Source organism: Rattus norvegicus, chromosome 7, assembly GCF_036323735.1.
Source record: "Rattus norvegicus strain BN/NHsdMcwi chromosome 7, GRCr8, whole genome shotgun sequence".
In the NCBI taxonomy this organism is placed as follows: domain Eukaryota; kingdom Metazoa; phylum Chordata; class Mammalia; order Rodentia; family Muridae; genus Rattus; species Rattus norvegicus.
The window spans coordinates 63,407,231-63,424,364 of NC_086025.1; the positions used below are offsets into that span (position 1 = coordinate 63,407,231).

The 17,134-nt window shown below is 40.7% G+C and overlaps 1 long non-coding RNA gene across 5 annotated transcripts in view; it reads left to right on the plus strand.

The window, feature by feature from the left end:
• Positions 1-10,832, plus strand: part of LOC102552423 (uncharacterized) — a 35,860-nt gene extending 25,028 nt beyond the window's left edge. For all 5 annotated transcript variants that reach the window (XR_005487019.2, XR_001838878.3, XR_005487022.2 and 2 more), the window contains one exon: positions 10,474-10,832. This is a non-coding gene — a long non-coding RNA (uncharacterized LOC102552423). The remainder of the gene's footprint in view (positions 1-10,473) is intronic.
• The last annotated feature ends 6,302 nt before the right edge of the window (positions 10,833-17,134 follow it).

Genomic DNA, 17,134 nt, shown 5'->3' on the forward strand with positions numbered 1-17,134 from the left:
ACCTCTCCAAACATGAACATGTGCTGGGGATGAAGGATTCAAATACATAGGCCTGTGGGAGACAAGGTACATCCAAAGCACAACACTTCCAAGATTTATTTTCTATGCAAGTTCATTAGTATGAAAAAAAATTTGTGAAGTGTCTCAAATTTTGCATGTATATGTATGTTCAAAACACACATACATGTTTGTACGCAGGTACTTGTGTATGGGTCCACATGTGTGTGCATGGTATATGTGTGCATGTGCATGCAGGTATGCAACTGTGTGTGGGGGGGAAGAGGTCAGGGATCAACACTGGCTATATCTCTCAATGCCTCTCCACCTTAGTTCATGAGGAGCATTCCTTACTGGATCTGGAGCTCACCAACTGGCTAGCAAAGAGGATCCAGCGTCCTCCTGTCTGCCGTCCAGCTCTCGGGTTACAAGGCATGTTGCCTTGTCTAGAACTCTTACATGAGTTCTGGGGAGTAAACTTATGCTTGCACATGAAAACCTTACCAACTGAGCCAGCGCCTCAGCTCCTGTTCTGAAGCATTTTTAATGGAACACAACTGCTCTGAACTCCTCGAATAGATCAACCTAGGAAGCAAGAGCATTCATACCTCCATCAAGTTTTATGGTCAAATACCCTTGCATTGATCATTTTTCAAAAGCCACCACCTACTATATTATTTTGTCTGTGTTTCTTTGGGAATGGCATAGAGTTGGGGAATATTATTCGCTTTACTAAGATTTGAAAAAAGAGAAAACATCGACAGCCAGACTGTGGCCATTCAGCTTTATTTGGTGAGATAAAGGTCATGAGGCTCAGGGTTTCTCAGGGTCTTGAATGTCATTGGCGTCTTGTTCTGGTTTGCTTCTCTTGTGTACAGATGAAGGGATCTGGAGTATACCAAACAGGCCATTGCCTTGGGAAATTATGTATAGGCACATCAGATCATGCTTATCACCATTTATCAGAATTGACTATGTATTCTGCTCCTTTTCTTCCTCACCTCCATACTGGTAAATGAATGCACATAGACAAAGTCTCTTCACTGAGGCAGAACAACAGACTTGAGGCAGATTGCTAGCTGAAGCTTTTTCTATAATGAAGGGGAGGAAAGAAAGTAGGGGACCTTAATGTAGTTTCAAGACAGAATGTAAGGAGAGAACTAGACCCTCAGAAATGCAGACACGCCTGAGAACTCAGAGGAGACTACTCTCTGCCCACATTCCCAACCCAAGATGAAATCACCTACTACCATCTGTGGCCCCTGAGCACAGAGACCTAGGAGCAGTCAAGAGCAGGACCCTTTGGGCTTCTGCCTGCACCTAGAGCTGAAAGCCAGTCACTAGGAGCACCTACACACCTAAGAGCAGAGGTAAGGCCAACTTTTTTTGCTTCAAGCGACCTAACTTATGGACTCAGGACACACAAAGGCAGAAGTCCTCTTGGACAGGGCACTCCCAGTTTCTGACTGTGCCCGTAACTAATCTGAATGAGCCAACAGCTCCCTGCACACAAATCCCACGGGGAAGAGAGCTGAACACCCAGAAGGGCAGAGCACACTGAGACTTCAGCACAGACTACCACTACTGCCAACATTTCCAATATCCCTGGTCCAAGAGCTGAAAGCCAGTTGCCAGGAGCGCCTACATGCCCGAGAGCAGAGCTCTCTGTTCCCAGAGCTAGATGAAAGAAAACAGGTCTACAGAAGTGCTGACACACAGTGCAATAGGAGAGTCAAGCTACTGTCAGAGACAGCAAGACAAGGTAACACCAGAGACAACCTGATGGTGAGAGGCAAGGGCAGGAACCTAAGCATCAGAAGCTAAAACTATTTTGTATCATCAGAGCCCAGTTCTCCCACCAAAGCAAATACTGGACATCCAAACACACCAGACAAGCAAGATTTAGATATAAAATGACATTTTATGATGAAGATGGAGGATTTTAAGAAGGACATAAATAAATGTCCTTAAAGAAATGCAAGTCAATACAAGTAAACCAGTAGAAACAATTAAAAAAGAAACACAAAAATCCCTTAAAGAAATACAGGAAAATACAACCAAACAGCCGAAGGAATTGAACAAAACCAGCCAGGATTTAAAACTAGAAATAGAAATAATAAAGAAAGCACAATCTGGAGATAGAAAACCTAGGGAAGAGATCAGGAGTCATAGATGCAAACATTACCAACAGAATACAAGAGATAGAAGAGAGAATCTCAGGGGGAGAAGATACCATAGAAAACATCGACACAGCCATCAAAGATAATGTAAAATGCAAAAAGCTACTAACTAAAAACATTCAGGAAATCCAGGACACAATGGGAAAATCTAACCTAAGGATAATAGGTATAGAGGAGAGTGAAAACTCCCAACTTAAAGGGCCAGTAAATATCTTCAACAAAATTATAGAAGAAAACTTCCCTAACCTGAAGAAAGAGATGCCCATAAACATACAAGACACATACAGAATTCCAAATAGATTGGACCAGAAAAGAAATTCCTCCTGTCACATAATAGTCAAAACGCCAAATGCACAAAACAAAGAAAGAATATTAAAAGAAGTAAGGGGGAAAAGTCAAGTGACATATAAATGCAGACCTATAAGAGTTACACCAGACTTCTCACCAGAGACTATGAAAACCAGAAGATCCTGGGCAGATGTTATACAGACCCTAAGAGAACACAAATACCAGACCAGGCTACTATATCCACCAAAACTCTCAACATAGATAGAAAAAACAAGATATTCCATGACAAAAACAAATTTACACAGTATCTTTCTACAAATCCAACCTTACAAAGGATAGTAGATGGAAAACTCCAACACAAGGAGGGAAACTACACCCTAGAAAAAGCAAGAATGTAATCTCCTTGCAACTAAACCAAAAGAAGAGACACAGAAACATAATTCCACCCCTAACAACGACAATAACAAGAAGCAACAATCACTATTACTTAATATCTATTACCATCAATGGTCTCAATTCCACAATAAAAAGACAAAGACTAACAGACTGGATACGTAAAGAGGACCCAGCATTTTGGTACATACAGGAAACACAACTCAGAGGCAAAAACAGACACTTCCTCAGAGTAAAAGGCTGGAAAATGTAGAGAGCTGCGATGTGCCACGCCTCAAAGATGGTGCTTGTTTCCACCTTCCACCCTCCCAACGGTGAGCACTCCTTGCAGTAAACAAGTCCTTATTTGGCTATGTCTGCCTGGCCCACTAGCTTCCGCATAGTGACAGCCTATCTACATGACCCACGTGGTTTGCTAGGACTGGCCAGTGCTAGCTATTTAAGTGTGGTGCAGGGCGTTCCCCAGGAGGAGAGAGAGGGAGAGAGAGAGAGAGAGAGAGAGAGAGAGAGAGAGAGAGAGAGAGCGAGAGAGAGAGAGAGCGAGAGCGAGAGAGCGCCAGAGCCAGAGCCAGAGCCAGAAGAGAGAGAGAGAGTCAGAAGGATGTATCATGATTCCTGAGTAAAACTCCTTGAAGAAGATCTCCTGTGGTTGTGTCTACCTTGCTGGTCGAGGTTGGGCGCGGCAAGTGGTGGCCCGTACAGGGAATCCTCGAATCCACTGTAAAGGGACTCAACTCTCTCCAAGATCAGAACTTCTTGTAGTCAGGGCAGCGCTGGAAAGCTCCCAAGGTAAGGTGGGACAATAAAGACCGCGGAAAATAAGCGGCTATAAAGTCTCAGGGTAGTGAGCAAGTAAAGTTCACGGTAACAGCGAACCAAAAGGAGACAATAAAGTTCCCAGGTTTTGGGACGAGGGTTAAGTTCTCGGATTGAGACAATAAGGTTCCCAGGTTTTGGGACAAGTCGCAAAGCTCTCGGATTGAGACTATAAGGTTCCCAGTTCTGGGACAAGTTAAGAGGGACATAGCTTACACCTGGAAATCTGGAGAGTTTTCTGCATTACTACAGCCATTGTTACTGTTGATAGCAGTTTCTGCCGCCTCAGCCATTGCTGCGGCCATATCCCATACCTCCGTAGTACAGACTGCGGCAGCTGTAAATTATTTTTCTGCAGCTATAAGTAATCTATCCGCAGGTGTTGCAGAAGCTTTAGATGTTCAGGGTAATATTAATAGTTAAAAGCGGGAATTTTGCTGCTGTATCAAAGGGTCGATTTGCTCCAGGAACAAGCAGATATTATGATGGGTGTGACTTTGAGTTTTATGGTTATATTATTACTCTGGGAGAGAGTACAAGATACAAGCTTTTCCGGTTTCAGACTAAGGGACACAGTATTTTGGGATAAAGATTTTGTCTTTGTGCTTTTAAAAGGAGTGATTAGGCTCTGGAAACCTCACAGAGTCATACTGATCAGATTTGATAGAGGTAGACCACCTGAAAAATTTATTCAGGAGCAGCGAACTGAAAGCAAAGTTCGCAGTAACAGCGTACCGAAAGTAAAGTTCGCGGTAGCAGAGAACTGAAAGTAAAGTTCACGGTAGCAGCGAACTGAAAGTAGCAAGACGCGTGGTGAATTTAGCCGTAGCAGCATAGAAAGTTTTTGTCATGGGGAACCTCACAGTCTCGTCCAATTTTTCTGGCTCTTCAAGAGCTGTTTGAGCGAAAGAAACTAAAAATAAAAAGAAGCACCATAGAGAGATTTTTGAGCGAATGCGATGCCATTGCACCCTGGTTTGCAGCCTCTGGTAATCTCACGGTGGCGAGAGCTGGGACAAGTTAGGGAAAGACCTTGATTTTGCCCGGGAACAGGGGATTCTAAGACCTGGGGTCCGTCCAGCGTGGCGCTTAGTGCCTAGTTGCCTTGAGGATCAGAAATGTTGTCAGGCAGCTATAAAGAAGGGGCAAGCTGCCCTAGAAATACTTCAAGAGGAGAGGTCAGAAAAGCAGGGAAGCACAAAGGAGACAGACTCAGAAAAGACAGATACAGAGCAGGAAACAAACGAAACAGATTCAGAAGAAGAGTTACAAGAGTTGATAGAACAAATGCGGAAACAGTCTCTAAGGAATAGACAGAAGAAGAAAAGGAAAAAGCCTAAAATGGTGGAGGAACCTCCTGGGCGGTTCCCCTCGGTTCTTCCTCCCTGCAATGTAGTAGAGGGAGGAAGTAGAGTTTCAGGTAGTACATTCTGCCCAGAAGTGTGGAAGGCAGTCCACACAGAACTACATCTGGCCTATCCTGTTTATGTGGATGCTAATCAACAAAGGTATCATGAGCCTTTAGACTTTAAGGTGATCAAGTCCCTGGCAGAATCAGTCAGGACATATGGTATCACTGCCTCCTTTACTATTGCTCAGATAGAGGCTCTACACAGATTTTGCATGACTTCTAATGATTGGACCACCCTGGTGCGAGCGTGCCTTAGTCCAGGACAGTATCTAGATTGGAGAGCTTTTCTAATTGAATATGCCAATGAACAGGCTGCTGCCAATTTTCGGTGTTCCCAAGACCCATGACGATACGTCATGACCTTTAAGCCCACTCCTCTAATTTATCTAAATAGTTGTCAAGTTATTTTTTAGGTAAGTGGACTGGAGAATTCGATTTCTTAATGGATCAGATACGTGTAGCCATCGTGACCATGAACTCCACACATGCAGATGCTAGACTGGTCATCTTGGATTGCTGCTGCTATGAATCATCTTAGAGACTGGGTGGGTATGGGAGCCCTAGCTAGATTCTTGCTGCTGGTCTCCCTAGTGAGCCTGTGGTGTCTCTGTAGAATGAGGTTTGTTCAGAGGCGGCACGCGGCTATGGTGGTACAGACATTTACAGCCATTGAAGCAGGACAGTCCCCTCAAGCCTGGCTTACGGTCATTCAGAAGACCTAGTTGCACCTCGCCTCTAAGTATATGTGAATGACCTTGCCCAGCGACGGGCAACTTCACTTCTACCTAAGGCATGGAACCTTGTGGGCGATGAGGTGTCCTACGACGGGTTTAATGAAGGGACAATTTTCTAACAAATGCCAGGTACCAAAGTTGAACCAGGAACAGATAAACCATCTCAACAACCACATAACTCCTAAAGAAATAGAAATAACTATTAAACGTCTCCCAACCAACAAGAGCCCAGGACCAGATCGGTTTAGTGCAGAATTCTATCAGACCTTCATAGAAGACTTCCAATACTGCCAAAACTATTCTACAAAATAAAAACAGGTGGAGCACCACCAAATTCCTTCTATGAAGCCACAATTATGCCTATACCTAAACCTCACAAAGACCCAACAAAGAAAGAGAACTTCAAACCAATTTCCCTTATGAATATCTATGCAAAAATATTCAATGAAATTCTCGAAAACTGAATCAAAGAACACATCAAAATGATCATCCATCATGATCAAGTAGGCTTCATCACAGGGATGCAGAGATGGTTCAATATTCAGAAATCCATCAATGTAATCCACTATATAAAACAAACTCAAAGAAAAAAAACACATTATCATTTCATTAGATGTTGAGAAATCATTTGACAAAATTGAATACCCCTTCATGATAAAAGTCCTGGAAAGATCAGGAATTCAAGGCCCATACCTAGACATAGCAAATGCAATATACAGCAAACCAGTAGCCAACATCAAACTAAATGGAGAGCAACTTGAAGCAATCCCACTAAAATCAGGGACTAGACAAGGCTGCCCACTCTCTCCCTACTTATTCTGTATAGTACTCAAAAGTCCAAGCCAGAGCAATCAGACAAGAAAAGGTCAAAGGATACAAATTGGAAAGGAAGAAATCAAGATATCACTATTTGTAGAAGTTATTATAGTATACTTAATTGACCCCAAAAGTTCCACCAGAGAACTCCTAAGCCTGATAAACAACTTCAGTGAAGTGGATGGATATAAAGTTAATGCAAACAAATCAGTAACTTTCTTCTACTTAATGGATAAACAGACTGAAAAACAAATTAGGGAAATGACACCCTTCACAATAGTCACAAATAACATAAAATACCTCCATGTGACTCTAACTAAGCAAGTGAAAGATCTGTATGACAAGAACTAGAAGTCTCTGCAGAAAGAAATTGAGGAAGATCTCAGAAATTGGAAATACCTTTTATGCTCATGAATTGGCAGGATTAATATATTAAAAAAATTCTTTTCCAAAAGCAATCTACAGATTCAATGTAGTCCCCATCAAAATTCCAACTCAATTCTTCATAGAGTTAGAAAGAACAATTTGCAAATTCATTTGGAATAACAAAAAACTCAGTATAGCAAAAACTATCTTCAACAATAAAAGAACTTCTGGGGGAATCACCATCCCTGACCTCAAACTCTATTACAAAGCAATAGTGATTTAAAAAAAAATGTATGGTATTGGCACAGAGACAGGCAGTTAGATCAGTGGATTAGAATTGAAGACTAAGAAATGAACCCACACACCTATGGTCACTTGATCTTTGACAAAGGAGCTAAAACCATCCAATGGAAAAAAGATAGCATTTTCAACAAACGGTTCTGGTTCAACTGGAGATCAGCATGTAGAAGAATGCAGATCAATCCATTTTTATGGCCCTGTACAAAGCTTAGGTCCAAGTGTATCAAGGACCTCCATATCAAACCAGATACACTCAAACTAATAGAAGAAAAAGTGGGGAAGCATCTCGAACACATGGGCACTGGAGAAAGTTTCCTGAACAAAACACCAATGGCTTATGCTCTAAGATCAAGAATCAACAAATGGGACTTCATAAAACTGCAAAACTTCTATAGGCAAAGGATACTGTCATTAGGACAAAATGGCAACCAACAGATTGGGAAAAGATCTTTACCAATCCTACAACCAATAGAGGGCTAATATCCAAAATACACAAAGAAATCAAGAAGTTAGACTCCAGAGAGCCAAACCCCTATTATAAAATGGGGTGCAGAGCTAAACAAATAATTCTCAGCTGAGGATTATCCAATGGCTGAGAAGTACGTAAAGAAATGCTCTACATCCTTAGTCATCAGGGAAATGCAAATCAAAACAACCCTGAGATTCTACCTCACACCAGTCAGAATGGCTAAAATCAAAAACTCAGATGACAACAGACACTGGGGAGGATGTGGAGAAAGAGGAACACTCCTCCATTATTGGTGGGATTGCAAACTGGTACAACCATTCTGGAAATCAGTCTAGAGGTTCCTCAGAAAATTGGACATTCCACTATCTGAGGACCAAGCTTTATCTCTCCTGGGTATATACCCAAAAGATGCTCCAACATACAACAAAGACACATGCTCCACTATGTTGATAGCAACCTCATTTATAATAGCCAAAAGTTGGAAAGAACCCAGATGCCCTTCAACAGAGGAATGGATACAGAAAATGTGGTACATCTACACAATGGAATATTACTCAGCTATCCAAAACAATGACTTCATGAAATTCATAGGCAAATGGATTGAACTAGAAAATATCATCCCGAGTGAGTTAACCCTATCACAGAAAAACACACATAGTTTGCACTCACTGATAAGTGGATATTAACCCAAAAGCTTGGATTACCCAAGATACAACTCACAGACCACATGAAGCTGAAGAGGAAGGATGACCAAAGTGCGGATGTTTCACTCCTTAAAAAGGGGGGGTGGTAAAAATATTCATAGGAAGGCAAAGTTTGGAGTGGAGACTGAAGGAATGGCCATTCAGATCCTGCCCCACAGGTGCCATATATATAAAGCCACCAAGACTAGATAAGATCGATTAAGCTTAGAAGTGCTTGCTAACAGGAACCGGATATAGATTTCTCCTGAGAGACACAGTCAGAGCATGCCAAATACAGAGGTGAATGCTAGCAGCAAAACACTAAACTGAGAATGGGACCCCCATTGGAGAAATTAGAGAAAGGATTGAAAGAGCTGAAGGGGCTTGCAACCCCATGGGAGCAACAATGCCAACCAGCCAGAGCTCCCAGTAAAGCAGTACCCAAAGACTATACATGGACTGACCCATGGCTCCAACTGCATATGTAGCAGAGGAAGGTCTTGTTGGGCACCAGTGGAAGGAGAAGCCCTTGGTCCTGCCAAGGTTAGACCCCCAGTGTAGGAAAATGTCAGGGGAGCAGGAAGGGGGATGGATGGGGAGGGGAACACCCTTATAGAAGAAAGGGAGGGGGATGGGATAGGGAGTTTATGTCCTGCAAACCAAGAAAGGGAATAACTTTTGAAATGTAAATTTTAAAATCCAATTAAAAAATTGAAAATAAATAAATGAATAAAGCAGAATGTTTCCCCGAAGAGAAGAAGCAATGAAGAATAGGAACAGTTATGAGGTTGATCTGGTCTTAGCTCAGCTCATTACTTGGTGGATTTGCCTAACAGATCCTAGCGGATGTTGAACTGTGTCCATCTATCACACCGGTTATGACAAACGGAAACAGGATAAACAGTATTCCTAAGAGTAGACGTCCCAGGCATCGACAGACTAAACCTGAGTTTGTGGCACTGAGTAAAGGTGGCAGAAGACTCTCTCAGGGAATTTGTATCTCAAAGGCATTCGCCTTTTTTCCTCTCAGTGTCTCTACATGCTAAAATGAAGAGACATTTGGAGTCATTTTATGATTTAAGGTCTTAACGCTATTTTGAAAGGTTGAAGGTAAAGTTCTCTTAAAATTAATGTCATGTACAAATCTATGGTGGAGTGAAATTTAAACAGTATTATTTTATCAAGTCAGTCTACGCAGACTATTCAATGATGGTGGTGCTTGTGTATCTGCTTTGTGTGCTATGTCCCTTCTATATTGTCACAATAATTGCAATTGTACTCCTCCTTATAAAACGTCTTTCTCATTCTATATGCCAAAACACAGTTCATATGCATGTATACATACACATATATTATATTATATTATATTATATTGTATTATATTATATTATATTATATATATAAAAGTTTACATATAATTTTTATTATTGTTGCCACTTGGTTTCTTAGTAATTTTTTTCTCTGTCACACTCATAAGCATTGACTATACTATGCATACATTTATTAATCAGAGCGAATTGCATTCCTGTATTTTGGCATCTCTTATACTAATTATCAAATTAAAAATTATGCAAACAGTATAGCCTGATCCTTTCATTGTTCCTAAAACATGAGACAATAAGGAGATAGATCATCCAGACATGCAGTATCTGGAGTCAAACTTTCACAGAGAACTCTCAGTTGATGGTGTAAAAATAAAAGTGATTTACTGAAATCACTTTAACTCAAGCATGTGTATTCAAATGTACAGACTCGTCTAATAAATATTCATGAAGTTTAATTTAATATTATTTCGATGTTTTTCAAATGGCCTCTTAGAACACAAGTTAATGAAGCTCCTAAGGATGGATTCATTTCATCTAATCATGAATAGCGCTCACATCTTTTGAACATTCCAGTGTGCTGTGAGAAGTGCTAATTTTTCCGTGTGCCTTATCATGGTCAATCTTATCCATCTGCCATTTGTTCTTTCTGTCTCCCCCTTCCCCTCCTGAACTCATAATTTATGTTTTCTCTGCAGGAGAAAGATTGCTCCCTGGTCAGGCCAGAACAAAGATGGCAGATTTGCAGCTCATTGAGAAGATTAAATCACATAACATCAAAGATTATTTAAAGCTGGTACAGTTCAAGGCACTGAAATGACAGAAGTCACTGGAAGAGTGGAGAGGGTACCAATGCCTAAGTCAGCAACCTAAGGAATCATCTTAATGTGCCATGCCTAAGTCAACAACCTAAAGAACTGTCTTAATGCCCAAAGTCTTCACCATGACTCTTATCTGGATTAATTCACCTCGTTATTTTATATTCCAAGTTCTTGTCATGGAGCAAAAGTCTATTCATGTAGAGTTCAATATCATATGTCATATCTGTTCTTTCAAATAGCGATACTTTGTTGCATTTGATCTTTAAAGATTCCCCAACATTCAAATGTGTGCTAAATGGCACAGAAGATACATAAGCACTCTGCTATGCCACCATTGAGGGGTGTCCCCAGCCACCATTCTTCTGGTATGGATATGTTTCTTGAGTTATTATTACTATGATGTTCTTTCCTTAAGTCTACATACTTTCAGATTATCTTACAGATCGCTATGATAGGTCATTCTTTTATAAAGGAGAATAGTTAAATTGGTGATGCTTATGAATTCCAGCTTATATTTTAAAATTACCAACAAAGTTGACCTTAGAGCATGCATTTTCATTGGCTCAGGGTTTTCTGTACTGCAGAGGTAGAGGCTTCTCTTGCGGAAATAGACACCAGTTGTTCAAGGCATATCTTGTCTTCAGTCTCACCTCACATTAATGTGTGGGGGAAAAGCCTATCCCTTTACCTCATAGCTTGTACTTGTACTTTCCTGAGCCTGGAGTTTAGTGGAGCATACATTAGACTGAGAAGTTTTGTTACACGATGGATTCTTTTAATCGTCTTTTGCTGAAAAGGATCATGTTGTTGCATACAGGGAACAACTTCATATTCACCATATCATTAAACATGTCTGAAGCGTTACTGTTCCTGACTGCTCCCAACATGTCCAGTGTGGAATACCACAGTGCTCCATCTACTTTCACTTAGGCTGGACACAGCACTTAAATACAGCCTTTGCTCTGAAGTCGGCAGCCTGAGAACATCACCCGCGTTGCTTATGCTGCTCGATAATGAATACATTTGGAGTGATTAAGCTGGACTCTCATTTATACATCTTAGCCCGATATTTTAAGGATGAATTACCATACCAAGAGAGCTATGTCTCTCAGTTGGCCCCCGAGTGACTGGTTTGTTGACTTTCCAGCAATGACCAGCTAACCTTTCTTTTTCTCTTTGTCTTGGCATGTAAGGTAATGCTTCTTCACATCCTTCAGAGGGAGCCTATGTGCCAGTGCTTTCCTACTGTAAAAGCCCACTTATAACGCATATGTTTCTATTTAATTAAGCTCCCCATGTGACACACGTTTTCCAGGCAGAATTCACACAAGCAATGCATCGCCTCATATATTTCTTAGGTCGACTCAGCTACATAGAGTTTTATATAAACAAAAAAAACCAAACTTCAAAATTCCAATAACATAAAAAAAAACTCTCTCTCTAAATATGTTTCCTATTTAGGAAAGTGTTACCAAGCTTACTCCAGTTTAATTCCAAATTTAATCCTTAACCAGTTCAAATGCACCCAAACATAATGATCTACTTACCAATCCATCACTTGGAGCGTCTGCTAGGACGGGCAGGTGGTCTCTTTCAGAAATACCATTAGATAATGATAATGATTGTAATTAGGTGGTAATGATCTTGGTCATTTACAACATGCAGAGTCATTTGTATAAATGATTTTTTTTTTACAAGTATGGCAAGTAGCTGGAAGGAACCAAAAGATATTTCATTCCTAGATTACAATTTCTCTAAATAGACACAATTAGTTAGGCATATGGGTCTGGGAAAGTTTCTTCCTTGTTCCTATTTAATAAGGCAAATTATATCATTATTTTCAGGGATATGAACTGGCAAAGAGTCATGGCAAATGTGGTCTCCTGCTTACATGTTCAGCTCCCATCAGGCCTCAGATGTTTTGTGACTGAGTCTTGTTAGGTAGCTAAGCTAGGTCTAGAACCTGTGGCCACTCCACCTCTGCATCCTGAGTCCTGGGATCACATCCTCAACCACCAAACAGGTAAAACAAACTAGAAGTGGCTGGAGTTTTTTAATCTCAAAGCCCACCCCCTAGTGCTGAATTTCCTCTACCATGGACCCTTTCACCTAAACCTCCCCAAACAACATTACCAACTTGGGAACAAGTGTCAAATGCCAGATTGTGGGAGCCATTTCCTATTCAAACCAGCTCAATAGCATCCCCCAACCCCCAGATTTAGCACGGAAGTCCTGCTTCTACCTCTGCTTGTAAGGTCAGTCTGAGATGGAGCCCTGTGTTGTTCTTCCATGGTTCCCCTTCTCTTATTAAAGAAACTGTGGATGATTTACCATTTTTCTGACGTGATCAACTCCAATCTCCAACACTACCAGAGATAAAACTATCTTAGTTAGGGTGCTGTGACCAGACATCATGACCAAGGCAACTCTTATAAGGACAGCATTTAATTGGGGCTGGCTCACAGGTTCAGAGGTAAAGTCCATTATCATCAAGGCAGAAGAATGACAGTGTCCAGGCAGGCCTGGTGCAGGAGGAGCTGAGAGTTCTACTTCTTGTTCTGAAAGCAAACAGAAGACTGGCTTCCAGGAAGCTAGGAGGAGGATCTCAAAGCCCACACCCACAGTGACACATTTCCTCCAACAAGGTCACACCTACTCTCAAGGTCCACACTTCCTAATAATGCAGCTCCATGGGCCAAGCCTATACAAACCATCACAAGGACGTAGTCTCCTCATGGGATTTTGTTCCTCTCTAATGAACCACTGAAAACACAATTCTAGATGAAGATAGTCATTTTTTTAATTTCTCTTGTGGTTTAAAATATAGTATTTCCTAGTTTACATATAATTTTTTTAAATATGATATGAATTGTTAAGCAAACCATATTGTTTGCATATGAACTCTGCACAACACAATGCATTCTGACCAAATAGGCATATTTCTTTGCCTTTCATAAATAAATTCCACAGTGTGTTCTACAGAAATACATTAGCTTCTTTAGTGCACAAACATCTTGTAGCAACAACATTTGTTGAATGCCATTCAACAAGACCTATGTAATTAACACATAATTCATGTGAGTGTTGCAAGCCTTCCCATTAACACAAGGCTAAACTGGGTCTCAGAGGTCAAGTGAACGTTCATACCAAGTATCAGAAATGGGATATAAATTGATTTTTCTTTTAGACCACTTATTATCCCTATCAGATTATGCTGCTTCACCTCACTGGATAAGGAAAAGAGAGAAAGATTGTTGAGAGTCTTATGGGTGTACCAAGTTTCTTGAATAATGACAGATTCTACCTAAGCAAAAATGATTCTCTCAGAAACCAAGCAATAGATAACTTTACTTTAATTCAGACGCGTGGTTGCGAGTTTCTGTTTTATAATCATTTTGCCTAAGATACAGGAAACAGAACCAAAGGGAATTTGTCTTGAACTCTTCTGGATCACAGGTGTCATCAAAAGAGAATGAATACAGGCAAGGGGTGGACAGCCTTGCCAGAAAGAAGGTTTGGAAACTGAACTGCACACTGAAATAATTTCTTCTTAGATTTTTTTTTTTTACAATCTCCTTATTCTTGGATTTCCATATGTCTAGATAATGTGTTCAGATCAAATCAACTCCTCCCATCCCCTCCCTCCAACTCCTTCCCTGCCTCTACTTACCTTTCCTGACCCTACTTGGTGCTGCCTGCAGGTACACAGATCTCTTTGGGGCTGCATCTCTGAAGAAAACTGACTGTCTCACCACCAGCAGTTATCAATTGCTCTACAGTTAGGGGTAGGATTTCATGAGTCCCTCCCTATCTATACTAGATGTAGGTTGGCTTGATCTTGAGCAGATCTTGTGCCAGTCATCCAGTAGAATCAAAGACCAATTGAAAAGTACTGGTTAGTCCCATGACATCCATCCCTCCATTACACCAGTGATAGCATGCCATATATATCTGTGTGGGGATGTATTCATATAAGTTCATATGTGTTCATATATAAGTTCAGTGCCCATGGTTGGGGATTTAGCTCAGCGGTAGAGCGCTTGCCTAGCGAGCGCAAGGCCCTGGGTTCGGTCCCCAGCTCTGGAAAAAAAAAAAAAAAAAGAAAGAAAAAAAAATAAGTTCAGTGCCCAAGGAGGCCAGAAGAAGCCATATCCTCTGGAGTTGGTTATAGGATATTGTAAACTTCTGCTATGGATACAGGGAACTATACTTAGATTCTCTGGAAGGTCATTAGGGATCTTAACTCCTTAGCCATCACTCCAGCTCCATAATCAGCAATCTCTAAGGTCCAAACGCCATTGATTCTATTTAGGGAAAGTGTTCTCTTATAAACATTGTTTTACAGGTGAAATTATGCCCCAAATTGGACAACTGGGAATTTTACTGAACATAGAAAAGTTAATGATGAAAATCCATAACAAATAAACTTCCTAAGCAATTTTTTGGGACGTGATCCAAAAAGGAATTTGATAAATCTGTGTTTTGAGAGTCATAGGCAGTACTTTGAAGGAATGAATTGTGGGTAGTAAGGGCAAAGTCAGTTGTTACAAACCCACTGTAAACTGACTTTAGTTAGCACTCAATCACACTACTGTTTGACGTATTAGAAGGACTGGTTTTATATTGCAAGATACACTTAATAATGCAAACACAGTGCAAACTGTTCTCTGACAATAAGAGACTATTGTGACACTGAATTCAAGAGTAACAGCCCAACAATAGACCCTACAGAAGAAAGGAATTTCAGACCCTTAGAGGGAGAGGCCCTGCCCGGGACTGGAGCTACTTCCTGAAGTTCCCCTCTCTCTCCTAGCACAACAGCTGTGAATTGCAGAGGGCATTCCTTTGAGAAAGACAGACAGGGGTTGGGGATTTAGCTCAGTGGTAGAGCGCTTGCCTAGGAAGCACAAGGCCCTGGGTTCGGTTCCCAGCTCCAAAAAAAAAAAAAAGAAAGAGAAAGACAGACAGTGGTATCAACATGCGGGTGTGTGTGTGTGTGTGTGTTTGTGTGTGTGGGGGTGTGGTGTGTGATAAATTGTTTTGTCTATATAGGCTGCCCTATGGTGGGTCACACTTGTGATCCCAGTGTTTTAGACGCTGGGGCAGGAAGATTGACACTAACTAGTTCAAGGTCTGCCTGGACTGCACAGGGAGCCCCAGGATACTCTGGGCTACATAGTAAGAACCTGTCACAAACAAACAAAAGTGTCATAATGAAGAACTTCAAAAATATGCAAGACATACACAGGCCATCCCTTGGCTCTGGGCTTTGTCACAGCAGTCACACATGATATCTTTAGAGGATGCCTCCTGTCTAGAAACAACCTTCCCTTTGTCAATGTTTAATGACAAATCTCATAAACACAAATGTGGAAAAAAATAAAACAGATAGCCATGAAACTGAAATCACTTCAATGAAACAGTATTGTATTTGCAAAACATGTTTCAAATCATAATAAAATGATTATTGCAGATAAATTAGAATAAACAATTCAATATTTTATTTGTGTAACATTTATATTTTTTCTCAAATATATTTTCAAAAGAAAATATAAACTGGGAAAGGTTAGAATTAGATGGCATTTTTCTGTACTTGGAAATTAAAGAGATTAACTAATTAGGCCCATTCTAGAAATAAATACTCAGGTTTTAATGGGTTACATGATGTTTATTTCAGACTTAGGTGAGAGTTTTATATAATGGGTCAGGTGGTATTCCTGTTTCACTTTGACCCAGTCTGATAGAGACAGTGAGGTCATCTTCTGGTTTCTGACATCTCCTGGCACTAATCATCACCATGAGTAGGAGAAAGGAAAGCGTTTCTACAGCTTTAATCACAACACCCCACTTCCACACAAAACCCATAAGCTGACTCTCACGTACGTGGCTGCATACAGCTGCCAGAATTAGCTATAAATGCTTGTATACTAGAAGGGGAAGTAAGATTTTTTTTCCCCTAAGAGTAAGACAACTAAATTGACATTTATCTACATTGTCAACCCCAGATTTTATATATCTCTAGATAGTAAGCTGTATTTCTTTTTTCTAGCATGGTATTAACTCCTAGCAGAGTTAATCAAAATTGGATTTTAGTGTAAGTATCTTAAACCCATGATACCCTTTTAGTTAGGACTCATTGCCAGTTGGAAGCAACAGAGAGGATTCAAATCACCTGAATCCAAAGCACAACAGAGCAGCTTCCTAGGGCCATGTGGGAGTTGGCAGAAGCAGGAGTTAGGAAAGCCTTAGCAACGAGCTAAGGACTCTTCCTTTTCCTGGCGTCTGATTTCTTTCCTTCATTGAATTACCATCTCCCATGAAATAATTGCTGCTTTCACTCTACTTTCGTAGATTGTTCGGTCACAATTCCCCCACCTCATAACAAAGGCTCCCTCTAAATTCAGTCTCCATGGTCTTAAGTCTTACGACATCATGACATTGTATCAGATTCCTGAGAGAAAAAGAAAGATAGATGCCAGCTCATCTAAAGTCCAACCCTAGAAGACAAAGATCTAGCCGGTCTATTGATTTGTTTGGT